This window comes from Heterocephalus glaber, unplaced genomic scaffold, assembly GCF_053883595.1.
Source record: "Heterocephalus glaber isolate CG9 unplaced genomic scaffold, H.glaber_assembly_v1.0 deba00000943, whole genome shotgun sequence".
Classification (NCBI taxonomy): Eukaryota; Metazoa; Chordata; class Mammalia; order Rodentia; family Bathyergidae; genus Heterocephalus; species Heterocephalus glaber.
Genome location: NW_028258175.1, coordinates 12,691,127 through 12,713,510, shown reverse-complemented (window position 1 = coordinate 12,713,510; position 22,384 = coordinate 12,691,127). Strand labels below are relative to the sequence as shown.

Sequence of the window (22,384 nt, the reverse complement as noted above, 5' to 3'; positions counted from 1 at the left end):
GGGGTGCAGGGAAACCATCAGGAGGTGGGGCCCAGTGGACAGTCCTTAGGTGATGCTGGGCGGGCCCTTGAGGGGACTGTGGGACCTCAGTCTCATCTTCTGTCCTCGCTTCCCGGCTCGGCATGTGAGCATTTTACTCCACCACCCACTCTCACCACGACACGCTGCCTCACCAGGGGCCCCGAGCAACAAGGCTACTCAGTTTGGGACTGGATCCTCTGGAACTGCGAGCCTGATAGACCTTGTCTCTTTATAAGGTACTCGCCTCAAGGGTTTCATTATAGTGATAAAAATCTGACTACACATTTGTAATTCTACGCACTTTAGTTTTTACCTTTGACTACTGTCCTTATAAAATAATCCAGAGACTCTACCAGATGGCAAACAGACTTGTGGCACCAAACACTGTTAGGATCTACCATTGGGTTGACTTAGTTTCCCCAACACAGCTGACAACTGGCTGAGACTGAGGAAAAACAGACTAAGCAAAGGACGAGCCCTTGTTGCTACCTTGAAGGAGCCAAACACTAACTCACCATTCCAGAGAATACTGAGTTAATTGCCTAGTTAACAATCATGTACAGGAATTCTCCGACAATCATAGGATTCAGTGTTCCTAAAATATTGGTTTTCAAGGCCAAGGTAACAAAATATTTGATGTTGAGCAAAAACAAAATGACTTCATATCTGTTGGATTCAAAGCATACATGAACCCCATGTTTGTACCCAAGCTCTACCAGTTAGGACCTGTGTGATCTTATATCACCTCAGTGTTATCTCGGTTTCCTCTTCTGAAAAAGAGGAACCACGGGGCCTGGTTGTAGCAGGCAGAATATTGTGATGGCCCTTGGGAAATGTCAAAGTCCTAATTCCTGGAACATGAGTTAGTTTGTATAGAAAAAGGCAATCAAGGTGGCAGATGGAGTTAAAGTGGCTAGTTAGTTGTCTTAATTACTTTTCTCTCATTGCTGAGATAAAATAACCAACATGGAAGAAAGATATATTTAGCTCACAGTTTATAGAAATGTCAGTTCATTCTCGGCTGGCTCCAAGGCAGAGTGGCATGGCAGAGGAGCATCACAGAGGAGAAACAGTTCATGGCAGGCAGAAGGCAGAAGTGACAAGGGACAAGCTTCTCTCTGTCCCTTACATTGTATCCAGGCTACTCACCCTTACATCGGGTAGCACTCACACCCTTAACCCTAGCACTGCACCATGAATCAACCCCAGTGTCACACACTCTAGATCCAGCCACCTCTGAAAAGCCCCACCTATGACCAAATGAGCCTTTAGGGGGGACACCTAGACACAGGCCGTAACATTAATAGACCTAAAAATAGAGTTTACCTCACATTATCCAGGTGGACTCAATGCTACCACAAGGGTAGCAGAAGGAAGAAGAAGAGAGTCTGAGAAAGATTTGAAGATGTTACACTTCTGGTTCTGAGGATGGAGGATGGGCCCAAAGCCAAGGAAAGCAGGTGATCTCTAGAATTTGGAAGAGGCAAAGATTCTCCCCTAGCCATGTGAGACACATATTAGCCATGTGAGACACACTGTGGGCTTCTGGCCTCCAAAGGTGTAACATAATAAATCTTTAAATTGCTACATTTGTGACTATTTGTTACAGCAGCAATAGGAAACTAATACATTATTCTAGAGGGTTTTAAACAATAAGTGAGATCAATTATGTAAAATCCTTAGAACAGTGCATAACACATAACTGGTACTATATAATATTAATGTTCTGGAAATGGCAAGTAAAAGTTGGAGAATCAACCACTCTGAAAATAGATCCACTCGGATAAAAGCCTGGCTGTCTTTTGCCATCCCTAATGAGTTTACAGATCCAGGCATTCGACAGACAGCAGCTAACATCACAAAATGAGAGAGAACCAGGCATCAGGTGCCTTTTATACCAATGTACAGGGTATATAGAAGATAGAGGAATGTGTGAAATGACACCACTGAGATGCAATTAACAATATACAGACTGTAGGAACCTCCACAGTAATGCTCCTCCAACTTTAATGTGCAGACCAGACAAGTGGAGACCTTGTTAAAATGCAGATTCTAACCCAGTAGGTCTGGGATGGGACTTGAGATTCTGTGGTTCTAACAAGCTCCCAGGGGAAGCTAACGCTTCTGGCCCATGGATCACATTTTGTGTGTCAAAGCTTTACAAGATAAATAACCATTTTTACAATAATAACAGAGCTAAAGGAGAAACCTATGGATTAAAAGATCCATAAACCATTCACAATGTATGGGACTTTAGTTGGATCTAGATTCAAAGAAATCATAAAAAGAAATTGCTACATGGTAGGAAATTTGAACAGTGACTGAGTATTTGATATTTTAAGAAACTGTTAATATGGGGGTGAAGGGCGCACAGGTAATGGGGAAAAAATAAGAACTAAGATACATCACGTTCAGGTATAAACACCCAATGATAAATGTAAATGTATTGTATACCTAAAATGTACCAATTAATATATAAATTAAAAAAAAAGAAATTGTTAATATTCTAGATGTACTGATGGTATTCTGGCTGTGATTTTTAAGAGTATTTTTAAAGAAACATATTGTAATATTTATAGATGAAATTTTAGTAACAGAAAGCAGCTTTCAAATAATGGAAGGAAGAGGCACAGGTATAAAGGAAACAAGACGAGGCATGTGTTGACCCAAGTCAAAGCCGGGTGATGGGCACTTGAGAATTCATTGTATGTTTTTCTCTACTTTTGCATATGTTTGGAATTTCCCGCCTTGCAATTATTTTAAGGTACATTTTTCAATCTTTCCTGTTAGCTAATCCTTCTCTTGGATCACACTTTTCAAATATTCTAAAAAGGATAGCTAGAGCAGACTCCTGTAGCTTATAGGTCACAAAGAGCCCATCACTTTTAACAGTCGCTGGCTTGAAATTTTTTTCCTACTTGCATTTTCCCTTGCTGCATTTTTGCAAGTTTAAATGAAGTGCTTGAGTAACCATCTAACTGTCACTTTCCTTAAAGGGGCAGATTCAATCGTCTTTCCTCTTCTGAGGTGTTCCCTCCACGTGAAGTGCTCTTGGATGGAGCTGCCCATGGTGTTCTGCTTAGCCAGCTCCTGCATTGGGCCCTCGCCTGACCACCCCATGGAAGTTGAAATCCCAGGTTCTCTTCATGCCATTGCCTAGCGCCCTGTCACTGAGATTACCTCTTTTCCCTCTTCTCTGCCAAGCATCCTGCAAATACTCAAAATAAGACTCCAGCTGCATGCACCAAGAGGTCTGGTGTCTCACTCACTCCCAGAAAGCCTCCCCTGGCTCTAAAACACTCACAGGAGCAAGTCATCCCTGCAGCTCACTACTTTCAAAGAACCCAGGCATGATACAGACGGCTGCTCCTTTGCCCGTAGCCCCAGTAAACAGCGTCTAGCTGACCTCATATGGGGCCACTGAGGGTTACAGTTCTGCAGCTTCTGTGGTCTCAGAAGTAGAACCAGGGTTTGATGTATGGCCCCATTTACAGCCCCTGAAACAAAATATCCATTACTGTGTTGACCACTGTCAAACCTCCCTTCATGCAGTAACACAAGCATCTCCAAGTCTTGCAAATACACTTGCAAAGCCAATGGTCATAGAGTAGAACCCTCCTTTCCGATAGCAACTAGTTAAGATGATGATGTCACTGCCATACTGAAAACCCTCCACTGACGTCCAATCACTCCATGATCACTGGTCACAGCCTTCCAGGCCCAGCATGGTCCAGCCCCACCTCCATCACCTCTCCAGCATCTCAGACCATTCACCTCCTCACTCACTGACTGCAACCATATTCATCCATTCCGTGCTCCCAAGACAAGACAGGCATGCCATGCCCACGGACGTTATTGCTCTGCATCTCCTCTCCCTACCCTGGCTCCTCATCAATCACATCTTAGTTTCTGATGTTCCCTTCTGAAGTAGCTCCACCACTTGGTCATCCCCACTGCATCAACCTATTTTAACATCACTGTACCTCGTGGGCACTATAACCATTAATCCTGATATGTTAAGGTCACTGAACTAAGAAAAACCTAGCAGATTAGTAAAGCATGTGCCTGTGTGTGTCTGGGTGGGTTGTGGAAGCATGACCTTGGGTAGTATATGTGGACCCTCAGCCATTTCGGTCTGGCATTGTTTCCCTGCTCTGCTTCCTGGCCACCATGAACTAAGTAGCTTTGCTCTGTCATGCCCTTCCACCCTGATGTCTCTGCCTTGGAGTCATGAACCATGGACTGAATCCCCAAAGCTGGAGCCAAATCAACCCTCTCCTCCTTTAAGTTATGGGAATCAACTATTATTCAGTCAGCAATGGGAAAGCTGACTAGTAGAGGCACCTGGACAGTCTGCAATCTTTTGTTAGCTTATTTATGTGCTTAATTTCCTTAGTTCTTCACCCTTCATTTGACCTTTAGGTGACTTTGTGGAAGAACTTTATCCCACTCACAGCTATATGTTCCTAGAAGAGTCCCCAAAGCATAGCAGGTATTTAATAAATTTCTGTTAATTGTGCTGGGAGTGGCATTCCAGATCAGGGGTTAGCAAACATTTTTTGTCAAAGTCCAGAGAGTAAATATTTAAGACTTTGAGGAAAAAGACTTTGGAAGCCATGTCATCTTGGTCACAACTACTCAATTCTGCCATTGTAACACAAAATCAACCAAAAGCAAATATAAACAAATGAGCATAATGTTATTACCATACAACTTCACTTACGAAAGCAGGAAGTGGATCCAATATGTCCCATGAGTCATAGGTTGCAGAGCCTGGTTCTAGGCTCTGAATTCAAGTGAACTAACCAAGCAGTTGCCTCCTGTGGTTCCTTGCCCATAAGTTACACCATCCATTCTGTGTTGTTAAACACGAAATAAGCAACTTTTCATTGTACTCAATACTTTATCTAGAAATAGGCAAAATTCTGCAAAACATGTCTTAAGTGCCTGCAGTGGGCCAGACATCGAGCTAAATGCTGAAAACATTGCACTGCTCAAAACAGATGTGAGCCATTTAGTGTGGGATTGAGGAGCCACACACCTGGTACAATAACAGGACAACATCTGGCATCATAATGGGCACAAGGTGCAGTAGGAGGGGTTGCTGACAGCATCCCTGATGTTAGTGGACCCTTGAATGGAAAGTAAAATGGTGGATCTGGAGAGACTTGGGAAATGTTACAGTTTCCCTTTGTTCCTTGGTGCTTTTGCAATGCCCCATCAAGGTTTATCTTAAAAAGATTTCCCCAGATATTTTATAAGCTCAAAAATTACAATAGCTCTGAAGGCTCGGGCTCTTTCCCTCTCAGGATCCAGTAGGATAACTGCATGTAAGAAGACCCAGTGTGGTTTGCATGGGGTGCATGGAGTAGTCAGACTCATAAAGACAGGAAGAACAGCATTGCCAAGGACTGAGGGAAGAGGTGAATGGAAGAGTTTCCTTTTTTTCTTTTTAATTTGTTATTTTTTATCGGTACGTGTTTGCAGTACATAGTGCATACATTCATTGTGGGTAGTTGGAATATGTACCTAATACATAATTCTTTTCCATCCCCTCCCCTCAGTATCTCTTAGTCTCCTTCTCATTTGCCCAAGATCTAGCTCTCTATTTCATTTTGTCTTTTATTTTGCTCATTGATTTGTTTAGAGTTTGAGTTTCTCATATAAGAGAAACCATACAATTGTTAAATGAGTGCGTCTGATTTATTTCACCTAACCTCATGGATTGAAGGTGCTTCCATTTTACCACAAATGACTCAATTTTATCCTTCTGTATGGCAGAGTAGTGCTCCCATGTGCATATTTATAGCAGCACAATTCATAATAGTTAAATCATGGAGGTGGCCTATATGTCCATCAACAGATGAATGGATAAAAAGAGTCTCCGTTTTGTTAGATGAAGAGGTTTTGAGATGGATGGTGGTAACAGTTGCGCATCGATGTTCATGTACTTAAATCACTGACTTGTGTACTTAAAGATGGTTACAATGACAATATTATGAGGACTTTACACAAAAATTTAAAAGAAGAAAATTTTAACATGTTTGAACACGGATGGATCATGAAGCCATTATACTGAGTGACAAGCCAACCCCCAAAGAACAAATACTGTATGATTCCATTAACAGGAGTCAGATTCATCAGGACAGAGAGCAGGGTGGTGGTTGCCCAGGACTGGGGAGAGGAAGGACCAAGTGGGAACTCTGTGTTTGATGCAGAGAGAAAGTTCTTCTGAGGTGGTAGAAACACTCTGGAGATGGATGGCCAGACGGTGCCACAGTGTAAAGACATGTAATGCCACTGACCATGCTTACAATGGTAAATTTTGTTATATATATTTTATTCCAATAAAAAACATAGCATAATTTTAAAAGTTTTAATCTTTTTTAATATTTCTATTGACACATATTGACTAACTTGCAGTGCTGAGGATGGAACCCAAAACCTCACATGCAAATGTGCTATGCAAATGTGCTATGCAAGGGCCCAACCACTAAGGTACGCTCCCCCCCCCCCACCGCCCCGGACCCTACTGTGCAGTTTTTTTGTTGTTGTTACCAGGCATAGAACTCAGGACCCTGTGCTTGCAAGGCAGGTGGCAGAAACAGTGAACTAAATCCCCTGCCTACTGTACATTTTTAATTTTTGTTTTTACAGAGAGAGCTGTCAAGTATCCCATCCCAACATAATGAGATTAGTCAGCTCATGGACACACTTTCGTTACCTGCCTTGGAGTTCTCTGAGCATTACGTAATCAGGGCTAATATTTATGCCGGGCACCATGGTCAGCACCTTAGGAGTGTATTTTCTTTGTTCAGTGCTCCCCACATCCTACAAGACAAGAACCATAATCATCCCTACTTAACAGAAGAAGAAAGAGAAAATGAAGAGTTAGTGACTGGGTCCCCAAATCTGACTCAAGAGTCTGCCCGAACCTGGCCTTCAGGACCAATTGTCACAGGAGACTGGACCCCACCTTTTGACATTTAACATATACCCCAGAATCAGAGGGCAACATCAAATGTCAAGTTATAAGGAGTCTGTATGCTAGGTTAAGGAGAATACACTTTTTTTTCTAACTTTACTCACCCCATCTTTGTAATTAGCTTCAAGGCCTGCAAGCTGCATTGTTTAACACAAGCAAGGGGCTGGGGATTTAGCTCAGTGGTTCGCTGCCGGCCTCACCAAGTCCAAGGTCCCAAGTTCGATCTCCAGTATCAAAAAAAACCACAGCCCTATGTTTAACACAGGCATGCTGAACCAGGGCTCACCAAACTTCTTTAAGGTTATAGACACGTGAATTTTTTTTGCAACACTTTAATTAATTTTATTGGTACATTTTAGGTATGCAATATAATGACATTCATCATTGGAAATTTGCACCTTTACATACTCTCTGTTCGTTCTTACTTTTTCCCCTTCCCCTGCCCTCCCTTCAACCCCTCCATCCCTCCATATCTACAAAGACTTTGTTTCCATTTTTTCATTTTCTCATATTAATTCCATTCCCTTCTTTCCTTTCCCCTACCCCTCCCACTTCCCCTTCCCCTTTGCCCCCTTTCTTTTGATTTCACATGATCTATTATACCTTTTAGTCCTTATTTACACTTTCTGTTTCTCACACTAGAGAAACTATTCGGTATTTACACATATATGTCCTATTTATTCCACTTAAGAGTATCACCTCAGTGTGCGTCCATTTAGCTATAAATGTCTCTAATTTCTCATTTTTGATGGCTGAGTAGTACTCCAGTTTATTTTTAAAAACACACATTTTCTTTATCCAGTATCCAATTGATGGGCAATTGGGCTGTTTCCAAGTTTTAGCTATCACGAATTGTGCTGCTATGAACATGGGCGCACATATATCACTGTGGTATGATTCTTTTAATTCTTTGGGGAAGATCCCCAGCAGTGGAAGAGCGGGGTCAAATGGGACTTCCAGTCCTAGTTCTTTGAGGTATCTCCATACTGATTTCCACAGTGCTTGCACCAGTCTGCACTCCCACCATCAGTAGGGTTCCTCTTTCCCCACAGCCCCACCAGCATTTGTTATTGGTTGATTTCATGTTAGTAGCCATTCTTTCTGGGATGAGGTGGAATCTCAGCATTGTTTTCATTTGCATCTCTCAAATGACCAGTGATGTTGAACATGTTTTCATGTATTTATTTGCTATTTCTACTTCTTTGTGTGAGAGATGTCTGTTCATTTCAGATGCCCATTTTCAGATTGGGTCTTTAAATTTGGGAGGTCTGATCTTTTTAAGTTCTTTATAGATTTGAGATAGTAGACCTTCATCTGAGGGACAGCTGGTGAAAATTTTTTCCCACATTGTGGGCTGTCTCTTCACACTATTGGTGGTTTCTCTTGCTGTGCAGAAGCTTTTCAATAAGAAGAGATCCCACTTGTCGATTGTTTGTTCTAGTTCATGGGCAACTGAAGTTTGGTTCATAAAATTTTTTCCTACACCAATGTCTTCAAGAGTTCATCCTAAACACTCTTCCAGCTGGTTTAGTGTTTCTGTTTTAACATTTAGATCTTTAATTCATTTTGATTTTAGTTCAGTGCATGGTGAGAGATCTAGGTCTAGTTTTAATCTTTGGCAAGTTGAAACCCAATTTTTCCACCACCATTTATTAAAGAGGCTATCTTTTCTCCAGTGAGGGTGTTTGGCTCCTTTGTCCAAGATGAGGTGGCTGAATATGTCTGGAGTTGTTTCCACATCTCCTAAACTGTTCCACTGGTCCTCAGGTCTGTTTCTTTGCCAGTACCGTGCTGTTTTTATCACAGTAGCTTTGTAATATAGTTTCAAGTTGGGGATTGTGATACCTGCTGCCATGTCGCTGTTGCCTAGAATTGCTTTTTCTATTCTGGGTCTCTTCTTGTTCCAAATGAATTTTTGGATTGTTTGCTCAAGGTCTATGAAGTATGCTGCTGGAATTTCAATTGGGATTGCACTGACTCTATATAGTAGTTTTGGAAGTGTGGCCATTTTCACTATGTTGATCCTTCCTACCCAGGAGCAAGAGATGTCTTTCCATTTTCTGATATCGTCTTCAATCTCTCTTTTCAGAGTGGTATAGTTTTCAGAGAAGAGGTCTTTGATTTCTTTTGTTAGGTTGACTCCTAGGTATTTCAGTTTTTTGGATGCTATTGTGAAAGGAATTTTTTGCCCTATTTCTCTCTCAGTGAGTCTGTTGTTCGTGTAGAGAAAAGCTATTGATTTTTGTGTATTGACCTTGTATCCAGCTACTCTACTGAATTTGGTTATTAAGTCTAGGAGACTTTTGGTGGAGTTCTTGGGGTCTTCTATATAGAGTATCATGTCATCTGCAAATAATGACAATTTGACTTCTTCATTTCCTATCTCTATTCTTCTTATTTCTTTCTCTTGTCTAATTGCTGTGGCTAATGTTTCCAAAACTATGTTGAACAGGTGGGGTGATAGTGGACATTTTTGTCTTATTCCTGATTTTAGTGTGAAGGATTTCAGTTTTTGACCATTTAGTATGATATTGGCTGTTGGTTTTTCATAGATGGCTTTTTATGAGATTGAGGTAGAGCCTGTCTACTCCAATTTTTTGTAGGGATTTTAACATAAATGCATGCTGAATTTTGTCAAATGCTTTTTCTGCATCTATCGAGATGATCATATGGTTTTTGTCCTTGGCTCTATTGATATAGTGTATTACATTGATTGCTTTGTGTATGTTGAACCATCCCTGCATCCCTGGGATGAATCCCACTTGATCAGGGTGTATGATCTTCTTGATGATCTTCTGCATTCTATTTATCAGTATTTTATTAAGGATTTTTGCATCTATGTTCATTAGTGAGATTGGCCAATAGTTCTCTTTTTCATTTGGCAAACACATTAATATTGAAGGCTTGGGAGGGAGGCAGCACATATAGCACTCTACTGCCCTCATGGCACAGTAGCAGTTATTAGTAGTAAGATAATCAGTGTGCCCATGGCTATATGTCAATAAAACTTTATTTACAAAAATAGGCATTGGATTTGGTAGTTCCTCAAAAGGTAAGGCAGAATTACCATATGATCCAGTCATTCCATGTCTAAATACATGCCCCAAAAATTAAAATCAAGAGTTCACATATGCAAAAAATGGTACACAAATGTTCATAGCAGCCCAGTGTGTAATAACTAGAAGGTGGAAAGTCCAAATGCCAATCAACTGAAGAATGGGAAAAAATATGATATATCCATGCAATGGAATAGTAGTCATTCGTAAAAAGGAATGAATTACAGTGCTGACACTTGCTACAACACAGGCAAACCACAAAAACATTATGCTTAGTGAAAGAACCAGAAACAAAAGGCACATATTGAGGATTTTATTTATATAAAATATCCAGAATAGAGAAATTTATAATGAGGATACGGCCAGATGGAAAAATAAGGGTCATGATCTCAGGGAATAATAAGAAATTTAGATTTATCCTAAGTGCAGTGGGAAGTCTATGAAGGCTTTTCAACAGGAGTCAGAAAATCAGGTTTGTCTTTTGGAAACATGACCCTCAGTTTATCCAGATGGTTTAGAAACCAGGAGAGGTTTTGCAAAATACTTGAATGTTTTACAGTGTAAAAATAGAGCATCAAGACAACTTCTTGTGGAAAAGAAAAGTTGGCCTATTGGAGGTTTTCCACCACAGACAGACCCCTCTTTCAAATGAGAACAAGAAACTTTTCTATTTAAAAAAACAAAAACAAAACAGGACACAACCATGATAAGAGTCTACCAAGCTTAGTGTTGAGCAAAGCAAAAATGATGGCGAAATAAAACAAAACGAGAATCTACTCTCTACTTTAAGTAAGGCCAATAGATAGAAAAGAGCTTGCAGTTTTTCCATGAATAACAACTGAAGCAGGAAACTAAGATAATTATTATTATTACTTATGCTAATAATTATATTAGATTGCACTACTTAAATAGACGATGCCTTGGGGGCAAAGACAGTTGAAGGAATTCCATTATCAAAATTTCATTTGCATCCTGCAGTCTCTCAGTATCACTAATTAATATTCTCTCCATAAACAAATAAGTATTGAGGAGGTTGGCAGGCTGCAGAAACACCACTTATCACAGGAAACGGTAGAGGATAAACATGATAAAAGGACTAGAGGGGTTACACTTGTGACTATTATCATAATAAAATACTTCTGAGGAACAACTTGGCAAAATTTATCTCCACCATAGTCCTGGTAGGTTAACAGAGCCAAGACAACTGTAAAATTAAAAACCAATGTGAAGTTCGGTCACCAAATTTAAATATTGGAAAAATGCTCACTTTGTGCCATTCATCAGTTCATGACAGGTTTTTGGGTTTGTTTGTCTGTCTGTCTGTCTGTTTATGTACCAGCATTTGATTTTACAACCTGGTGTTGTCTACCTCTCATTCCCAACCTAGTATCTGCAGGCCCCAATTCTTTGTGCAGTTGAAGCCGTAACTCACAGGGGTTCAGAGCATGGACTCTGGCGTCTGAGGGATGTGGGTTCAAGTTCTGGCTCTGCTGTTAATCAAGGGTGGCAGTCAGGTGGGAGTTCCCCCTTGATGGCTTTGGGATCTCACCCAGTGAATGGTGGGACACACTTTCAGACATCTGGGTGTATCATGGAGGTGCATAGAGCCGATGTCTGGCTCCTTGTCCCTTGCTGTCTGCCACTGTTCCCCTGCTCTGTTTCCTTTCTGCCATGGGTTGAACAGCTTTCCTCTGCCAGGCCCTTCCACCATACCCTTCTGCCTTGATGCCCATCAACCATGGACTAAAACCTCTCCTCCTTCAAGTTGTAGGTGTGGGATATTTTATCCCAACAACAGGAAGGTGACTAATACAACCAACCATGGCCTTGGAAAGGTTATTTAATCACTTCATCTCTTAGTTTCCTCATCTGTAAAATGGGCATGATAATACTGTTTAACCTTATCTAATTTTTTTACACACATTTTTTTTATCTTTGATGCCTCCTCTGGACCAACCACAATATTGGCTCGAGGGATCAAAATGTTCCACACGCAGCATATACTTACATAAGGGCAAAACTAAAATGCAACTTTACAGAAATAAGAAAACAGTAACTTTAGATCACAAGATTTTTCATTGAATGCATAAAGATTAATCTTATTTTTAACAGTAATTATCCTACTTGTACATGCCCCAGTTTTATACCTTTGTCACATATTAACCACCCATTATGTCTTACAGAATTTTAAAGGGTAATTTTTCTAAGAAAATTCAGACCACCACTTGGCATACATTTCAATAAGTGGCAGTTATCATGGAATCATTATCATGCCACACCCCTTTCCTTGCTCAGGAGATACTGAGAAGCAACACACTCTGAAGAGATCCTACACCTAGACCACTGGCTTTCAATTAATACAAGATGTGTTGTTCGGATACAGATGAATATCTGACCCCAGTAACTGCTCTAGTTAACCAAATTCAAACTCAAATTTCAGAACAATCTTACTCTCACTAGTTAAAATGGTAAGTGGATTATCTTGCATTTCAATTATATAATAAGTCTCAATTCATGGAGAGAAAGAGATTAAATCCCTGAAAAGGAAAAGAGATGGAATGAAAGCCCAGACCACCAACCTGGAGAGCAGGACTCAGAGAGAGCAAATCAAATTTGGGGAGTAAAGGTCAGTAAATATTGACAACTATTATCACTAGTAACAGCCATAGTAGTAACTACCACTAATCAATTGTTTACTATGTGCCAGATATTCAGCTTCGTGTCTTCAATTCATTATCATATTTCATCTCATCATGGTACTACCAGGTCTAAATCTATGTGTCATTATTTCCTTTAGAAAACTAGAAGACTACAGTGATAAGAAATTTTCCCAGACTATCCAACTGAAAATTCTAACTCAAAGTATCTGGTTTTGGAAACCCAAGTGCTTAACAACAATGGCACATCACCTACGAAGTATAGACAAACCTTAAATAAATGTCATAAGCATATCACCAATATTAGTTGCCTAGGGGTGCTATAACAAAAAGCCATAAACCGGATGATTTTAAAAAGCAAAAAATTACTGTCTCAATTCTGGGGCCTAGAAGTCCAAGATCAAAGTGTTGGTAGGGTAGGCTCTTATGGATGGCATTGGAAAAATTCTGATCCATAGCCTCTGGGTAGTTTTCTGGCAATCTTTGCCATCCCTTGAATCATAGAGTTCTGCCTTCATCTTCACATGGCATTTTCCTTTTGTTCATGTCATAATAAAATCACAAGTAACATCAGATTAAGAGCACTAGAATGGTCTCATCTTAATGAATCACATGTGGAGCAGCCCTGTTTCCAAATAAGGCCACATTATGAGCCAATGAGAGACAGGCATTCAAGTTATGAATTTTGAGGTGGACATAATTCAACCCATAACATCACAGAAACCCACTGTCTCAGTACTTATTCCTCCTTCTTCTGATCCAGAGGCACAGGGTGTGAAGCAGGAAGGAGGGTCCACACAGAAGCATACACACATTGGAAGACGTAACTATTCATTGCAAACCTCAATGAGCCATTTATCCTACAGGAGAAAGGGGAATTGAAAAGGGATACAGTCTAAAAGACGTCAAACCCAAGATAAATGTTCCCTCAGAAGTAACAACTTCCAGAGATTTGAAGTAGTAAGTTTTTGAAAAATGGACATGTGAGGAACAAAGGTTGAGCTTTGTGAAATCGTTGATAACCCCAAGATAACACCCTGCTTTCCCCCATGATTATAAATGGGGAGATTTAAAGTGCAGCTTCTGCTGTGTGGCTTTCAAAGCCCACAGTGGCCCAGGAGTAGTGAATCATTTCTAAGTAGAGCACTTCCTTTGAACCCAGGGGAAACAGAAATAGACAGATAAAAAATGGTAATGCAGGAGCTAGATTTATGAACAACCTGAAACCTGAACATTGCTTTTTTATATTCTTTGAGATGGACCGGTCCTGTGGCCCATGTGGGAATACAAGTCTAAGATTAAACACCGAAAATAAAATCTTTCATTTTCCAAACTCTTACAGGAAACTTCACACAGGCCCCTCCCCGATGAATAATAGACATGATGCAAAGTGCAGATTTCTTTGTCTAGCAATGGGCATCAGTTAATGAACATTTATTCAATCTTTCAACAAATACTTCCTGAGTGGCCGCCCCATATCGGGCGCTGTCCCTGGTGCTGAAAGTAAACACCTGGGAGAAAATGCACAGATTTGGCGGATCCCAAATTTTGAGTAATAAAATCACAAGGATTCTGCAAGGGAATTCAAGCGCCCGTTGGGTAGGTAGAAGAATAGTAATGGAAATATAGAAGGGTACATGTCTCATATTTCTCTTGTCTACCATCTAATGAATTCCTCACCACAACCTTCTCTGATAATCTTTCCTGAAGCCAGTGTAAGTAATCTCATTCCAAACATTTTATAAGAATCCCTGGTGACTGAGCTCTTTTCATTTTGGTCCAGTGTACTTTGTATATTTACCATAAGGAATCGGCACTTTACTTTTGAGCTCCTCCTAGCTAGCAGAAGAAAAAGTTCTCCAAGAAAGAAGGTATTCCTCCTGCCTTGAAGAGTTTTAAAGTAGCTGTGGACGTATAAAAAGGTTATTTCCAGGGCCAAGGATTTAGCTCAGTGGTTCTGTCATCTGCCTTGCAAGCCCAAGGTCCTGAGTTCGATCTCTGGTACCAAAAAAAAGGTTATTTCCAATATTAAACAATATTTTATCAGAGAAGAGGCTGAAAATCTCTGTAGGTCAGCTCCAGCCAGCAAACATTTTTTGGGGGGTGCCCTGCATTTCCTCCTCCACACACCACCTCACTTCTCACTTTGAAAATTCTCAAATCTAAAGGAAAGTTCAAATAATAGCATAATTACTATTCAGATATGACTAATGCACACATGTATTTTCAATAAACTATTTGAAAATAAGTTTCAGAAAACAGGATAGTTCAGCCTGATATACCTCAGTGTTATTTCTTAATAATAAGGATATTCTTGGGCTGGGGAATGTAGTCCAGTGGTAGAACTTGTGCTTAGCATGCACAAGGCCCTGAGTTCAACCCTCAAGCCCAAATAATAATAATGACACTCTCTAATATAGTCACAGTCCATTATCACACCCAAGAAATTAAAAATAACTCTACCATATCATGTCCATATGCAATTCCCCCAATTGAAAAAACAAACTCTACTACAGCTGTTGGCTAGTTTTGTTTTGTTTTGTTTTGTTAATTTAGAGAGCTCACATAGGAATACAAACACAAGGTCCTGAGTTTGATCCCTGGTACCAAAGAAAAAAAGACATCATATTACAGTGATGGATGCATGCCCATGTTTATAGCAGCTCAATTCATAATAGCTAAATCATGGAAGCATCCCAGATGACCATCAACACATGAGTGGATAAAGAAAATGTGGTATTTATACACAATGGAGTACTCTTCTGCCATAAAGAAGGATAAACTTGAGTCATAAGTAGGCAAATGGATGCATTTTGAGAGCTTAATGTTAAGTGCAGTAAATCAGATGTACAATCTTAAATATTACATGATTTCTCTTATAAGAGTAACCCAACATATAAATAAAGTGCAAATTAGACAACAGACAATAGGGGGAAAAAGAAAAAAAGTTATTAGAATCCAATGTGGCCAATGTATCTGAAAGAGTGCCCTGATTCAGTATGTCTCACGCCTCTTACATGTTTTTTGGCCTGTTGGTCTGGGCGTTAATCTGTGTTTATGATAATTAACTTGATAAAGACTTATAAAATCAATAAATAAATCTGACGCTGACAAAAGAAAAAAAGGGGTGTGGAAGGGAAGAGAAAAAACGATGTGTTATGGCCATGTTATGGGCCAGTTCCTCACAGTGAAGGCAAACGTCATGCGCTGTAAACAGAATTTACAAACTGGTTACAAATTGATTTAAATGATTAACTTTGCTATGTGGATTTAACCTCTACAAATAAGGGCACCTTGAAAGAATGGACCTTCAGTAACTATTTGTTGAAGGAATAACAACAAACAAATAAGGCCCAGAAGAACAGCTTGTGCTAAGAGGGAGTCGGTGGAGCAGCATCTCTCTGGGGACACCTGTGGCCCTGCTCCTATGACATCTAAATCACTCTATTTGGGGATAAGCACCCAAGATGGTGTCCCCCTGGAAATCTAGGACAATTAATTCCTGGTGGCCTTGGCTGGGTCTTATTATTCTGTTCATGGCAAAGAGGAGATAAAGCCTGGGGTCCTATCGGAGAGAAAGTATCTTCCTGTCTTGGAATTTTCAGACCCTACTGTCTTCCTACATAATGAGAGACATTTCTGCCTGCCAGGAGGGAACAAAGCCCGTGGGAGTGAGTCCCATCTGCCTCAGAGAGGCAGCAACATCATCTGTCTAAATACCTCTACTTCATCAGGAAGTCTATGGCTGGGGGCCCTTCCTGCACCCCAGCCTCCGGGCTGCATCAAAGAGCATCATTGTGCTGCAGAAGGCTGGGAGGAAGGAGTTGGGCTGCCAGACTGAAACTAAATTAAAAACAAAGCTCCCCTTATTAAATTCATAATGATTATGAAGCTGTGAAATCTTATTTTAAACCTCCAGCTCCTGTCTTTTGTCCAGGGTGCAGGCTGCCTGCCTCCGAATCCCTATTTTGCTTTATGGACAATTTCTTTTTAGCATTCTGAGCATTTAACCTTGAAAAATAGTGTTATTTTGCTGCTGTATTTTCTGATTGTTAGTCTCCAGGCATCTCTGTGGCATCTTTATAAATCTGCGGGAGCTGGTAAATATTTCTTGCCGACCAGCAGCTGAAATCTGAAAATACCAGCTCACTTTTTAGCTGTCAGGCAATTAATGTAATTCAAAGGAAATGAAAGGTATGGGCAACTGGGACTGCTTTTAATAACAGGAGAGTTCCTGGCTCGGGCTTAGAAAGGCCAGAGAGAAGAATCAATAAAAGGCTAACAGAAAAGGGAGGAGAGAACGTAGAGATCTCCGGAAACATTCCGTCAGCGTCCTGGCGACACCACAGATCTGTACCCAGAGAAGCTGATATAAATGCAGCCACTGGTGGTCAACTTAACAGATCAACCTTCAAGGCCTAGACAGTGGTGCCCGACAGGTACCTTTGCGAAAAATGGGAAACAGTACCATGGGGCGGATGAGTTAGGACAAAGTGCCTCCCGTGGATGGACGCAACCCTGTGCCAGGGCGCACAATAGCGTGAGCAGACAGTGCTAGATTTCAACCTTCTTCCTCCAGCCAGACTCGTCTTTCTGGCCAGAGCCTTTGTGTAGTAGATAAACTATCTGTGACAGCCCAATCCAGACCCCTTCTCACTTTCCTACCCTTTCCTAAGAATTGGTTTCCCACCCTTCCCTGTGGAAAAAGGAATTGACTGTGTTAACTTTGGGCTTCAGAGATAAGAGTGCTGTAGTTAGAAATAAAAATTAATATGGGAAGTGGTACTGTGGGGAAGGCTGAGAGGGGAGCTGTCACATGTGGTGAAACTGTTTGTTTTCCTTTTGTTTTTCTCAGACACAATGGGCTGGAGGAGGGACAAGTCTCTTCCTTCCAGTGGGGAATAGATTAGTCATGAAGGAGAGGTATTTTTTGGTATGGATCCAGAAATCATCATATTGAACTAAGCCAGACTCAGGGAGACAAATATCACGTATTCTCCCTGATATGCAGAATCTAAAAAAGATAATATAAAAGTAGAAGGGAGACTATCAGGCGAGAGGAAGGGAATAAGAAGGAGTAGGTGGTACAAGGGAGGGTAGTGTGGATATGAAAAAATACATTAGGACAGGGCGTGGAAAATACACTGAGCCCCCAAAATGTGACACTGTTGGGAAGGGCAGGGCAAGGGGGTGATGGGCGATAAAAGTATGGTGTGTGCATAAATAAACCTGCCAAAATGAACCCAGTAATCTCTATAACCAATAAAAATGAATGAAAAAAGCTATTTGTGAATCCAGAGGATAACTATCAATATCTCCACCTTTCAGGGGCTTCTGATGTGGTAGCCAGTTACATGACACATGCAGCACAAATCATGTCCTATATAGGCAAAGGTGACCCTTAACTCTGAGGGCGGTAATGTTATTGCCTCCGGAAGTGTGCAGTATTGACAACCCTAAGCCTCATGTGCAGGGCTTCTGGGGGGCCCAGGCAGCATCTGGGGACAGATGCTCACTGTCCCCACCTCCAGCAAAAACAGAATCTCAAAGCCCAGTTCATCAAGATAAACACAGAACCATCAAGGTAATTTTATGAACCAGCAAACATTTGTACAACAAGAACATCCTCTTACAACATGTTCTTAAAACTAAATGCTTGGGAATAAGTCTAGAAAAATGTGTGTAAGCCTGCTACATAGAAAATTCTAAAATATTATTGATAATATTTTTAAACACCCAAATAATTGGAAGGATAAGCCATTGGTCATAGATTGGACAATTCCATTCTGTAGTAATGTTGTTTGCAAACTGACCTACAGATTTAATGAAAGTCCAGTCAGCTTCCTAAGGAGAACTTTTTTTTTAATTGAGAAGTAGATTCTAAACTTTATATACAAGTGTAAATGGTCTAGACTAGCCAAAGAAATTTTAAAGAAAAACAATGAAATAGAACTGCATTTTCCCAGGTATTGAGAAATATTATAATGATAGAAATTAATAGGAATATTGACATGAAAATAAAGAGATGGAAGAAAGCTGAGTTCATGAATGGACTTATCCATTTATATTCACTTAGTCTATTACAAAATGGCAGCAGAGTGAGGAAATAAGACTTTTTAATAAACCATGATAGACCAATTGGATACACACATTGAAAAAAAAATACTTGATCCTTGTGCTCACTTCAGCAGCACATGTGCTAAAATTGGAACGATACAGAGATGATTAGCATGGCCCCTGCACAAGGATGACATGCAAATTCATGAAGTGTTCCATATTTTTCAAGTGCCCATCAACTGGAAACTGGATAAAGATGTGGGCTTTTTATAAAATGGAGTACTACTCAGCCATGAAGAATGAGAAACTAGAGACATTTATAGCTAAATGGATGCACACTGAGGCCATACTCTTAAGTGAAATAAATAGGACGCACGTGTGTAAATACCGAATAGTTTCTCTAGTGTGAGAAACTGAAAGTGTAAATAAGGATGAAAATGATTAAAATAAATAATTGATAATTTGAAATAGGAAAAGGTCCAAAGGTGTAGGGGTGGTGGGAGGGGAAGGGGAAAGGGAAGAAGGGAAAGGAAAAATTATGAGAAAAGCAAAATAAAGGAAAAAATCTATGTAAATAGGGAAGGGTGGAGGCGGTGAAGGGAGCACAGGTAATAGGGAAAAACTAAGAACTAAGGTACATCATGTTCAGGTTCAAGCACCCAGTGATAAATGTAAATGTATTATATACCTAAAATGTACCAATAAAAGAATTTTTTAAAAATACTTGATCCTTGAATCACACTATAGATAAAATAAATTCCAAACTATTTGTAGATCTAAATATAAAAAGTAAAATAATAAGTTTTCAGAAGATAACATATGAGTGTATCATTACCAATTTCAGGTAGGAAAAGATTGGATAGCCATTTGCAAAAAAAATAATAAAGAAACCTGGACATTTAGTTTATACAAAAAGTAACTCAACACGGATCATAGACCTAAATGTAAAAATCTAAAGCTAAAATCTTCTAAGAAAAATTCATAGAAGATAGGTGTGGTGGCACACCCCTGTAATCCCAGGACTTGGGAGGCTGAGGCAGAGGGATCACCACAAGTTCGAGGCCAGACTAGGCGACATAGTGAGTTCAAAACCAGCCTGAACTATGTAGCGAGGTCCAGTCTCAAACAAATAAACAAAAAAATCATTGATGGAAATGTTTGTGATAATGAGTTAGGCAACTGTTTCTTAGGTATGACACCAAAATCATGATTCATAACAAATAATTGATAAATTAGACTATATCAGCATTTTAAAATTTCTGCTTTTCAAAAGACACTGTTAAGATAATAAAAATAGGGTGGAGGGGTTGAAGGGAGGGCAGGGGACAGGGAAAAAATAAGAACCAAGAGAGATTATGTAAAGGCACAAATTTCCAATGATTATATTGTATACCTAAAATGTACTGATAAAATTAATTTTAAAGGGCCAGGGATTTAGCTCAGTGGTTTCACCACCTGCTGCGCAAGCGCAAGGACCCGAGTTCGATCCCCGGTACCAAAAAAAAAAAAGTTAATTTTAAAAATAAGATAACAAAAATACAAGACACAGAGTGGGACAAAGTATTTGCATGATACATATCTAGTGAAGGACTTGCATCCACAGTGTATAAAGAATCCTCAAAACTAAATAATAAGAAAACAGCACTAGCTTTCCTATGTGGTATCATTTCCTTGTCTCTGGAGTTTTATTATTTTATATGTTTCATATTCTTAAAAATAAGTGTTAGTATATAGTTATTGTTGTTGTTTCTATTTACTCAAACTTGACCTGTGAGAATTCTTTCCAAAAATGGGGCTAATCCTCAAAATACATAAATATACTTTTTATTTTTGTAGTGCTGGGATTGGCCTGAGATCCTCCTGCATGCTAGGAAAGTGCTCTACTGAGGAGCAATATCCCCAACACTAATCTACAATTTTTCAAATGGGCAAAGTAGCTGTACAGGCCCTTCATCAGGGAAGTTATACGGGTGACAACTAAACACATGAAAAGATGAACAGCATCCTTACTTTTATTGGGAATGCAAATTTAGATCATCTGAATACCTAATATCCCTGAATACCTACTGGAATAGCTAAAATGAAAGAATGGATGATATCAAGCGCTGGTGAAGATACAGAGAGAAACTGGAACTTTCATGCACTGCTGATGAGATGCAAAATGGTCCAGTCATTCTGGAAAACATTCTGGAAAACCTTCTGACAGTTTCTTATAAAGTTAAACATAGATTTACTATAGGACCTAGCAATTCCACTGCTAAGTATTTACCAAAGCAATGGAAACTTAATAGTTACACACACACACACACACACACACACACACACACACACATGCACACACACATACAAACCATATGCAAAAATGCATAGAGTAGTTTTATTCATAGTGGCTAAAAAACGGGAACAAGCCAAGTCTCTTTTAATTGGTTAATTAATAGACAAATTCTCATACAGCCATACAATGGACTAGTAGTACTCAGCGATATAAAGGAGTGATTTACTAACTCCTGCAAAGACAGATGAATCTTCAAAGCACTTTGCTGAGTGCAATAAGCTAGATTTAAAAAGCCATGTCATGTATGGTTACATGAAAAGATACTCCAAAAAATCCAAAATTGTAAATACTGGAGGTGGTTGTTAGTATCTGACGGTAACAGGAAGAGTTGACAACAAAAGAATAAGAAGGAATTTTAGAGGAGGATGAAAATCCTCTATATCCAAATTATGGTGATGCTTCTATGGCTGTTCTTATTTGTTAAAACTCACTATATACTAAATGGATAGATTTTACCATACACAAATTATACCTCAGTAACCAAAACATGCCAAGTGAATAAAATACATTGCTCAGTCTTGAATCTAACCACACCTCCAGTGAGATTTACACTTAGACTTTCCTGTATATAAGCCATTGGGTTCATGCTTGTCTTAAGCCACAAGGGTTAGATTCTCTGTTGCTTGCCACTAAAAGAGTCCTACTTTGTTACATGAACCTTGTTTATCCATTGATTTATTGCTAGCTCCCAGATTTAATGGGGATGAAGAGTCTCCTCACAGTTCAGATTTCTTAGAATCCAGCCAGAGGTTCTAAGTAGGGATGGCAACTGTGCACACAAACCCTTCCTCTTGAGCCCGTGGCAGTCAACAATCACTCACCTGTGCAGAGAAAGGAAGGTGGGAATGTAATTTAGTACATCCACTATGGACGACAGTATGGATGATCCTCAAAAGACCAGAAATGTAAGCCGGACATGGTAGCATACATGTATAATCCTAGCACCCAGGAGGCTGGGGCCTAGTGAGTTCAAGGTCAACCTGGACTACATAGAAAGACCCCATTTCAAAACAAACAAAATCAAAAACCTAGAAGTGGAACTGCCATATGCTCCAGCAATTCCATTACTGAGTATATGTTCAGAAGAAAGGAAATCAGTATGTCAAAGAGAAACACCTGCAGCACTATCCACAACAGCCAAATACAGAATCAAACTAGGTGCTCGTTGCATAAGTGCGTAAAGAAAATGCAGTGTATACACAATGGAATATCATTCAGCTATGAAGAAAAATGAAATCCTGTCATGTGTAGCAACTTGGATGAATTTATGTTA

The 22,384-nt window shown here is 39.8% G+C and overlaps 1 non-coding gene across 1 annotated transcript; it reads left to right on the top strand.

Moving 5' to 3' along the window:
- The first annotated feature begins 18,894 nt into the window (after nucleotides 1–18,894).
- On the top strand, nucleotides 18,895–19,001 carry LOC147828676 (U6 spliceosomal RNA). Its single transcript, XR_015450518.1, has one exon. It is a non-coding gene; the product is annotated as a U6 spliceosomal RNA (small nuclear RNA).
- The last annotated feature ends 3,383 nt before the right edge of the window (nucleotides 19,002–22,384 follow it).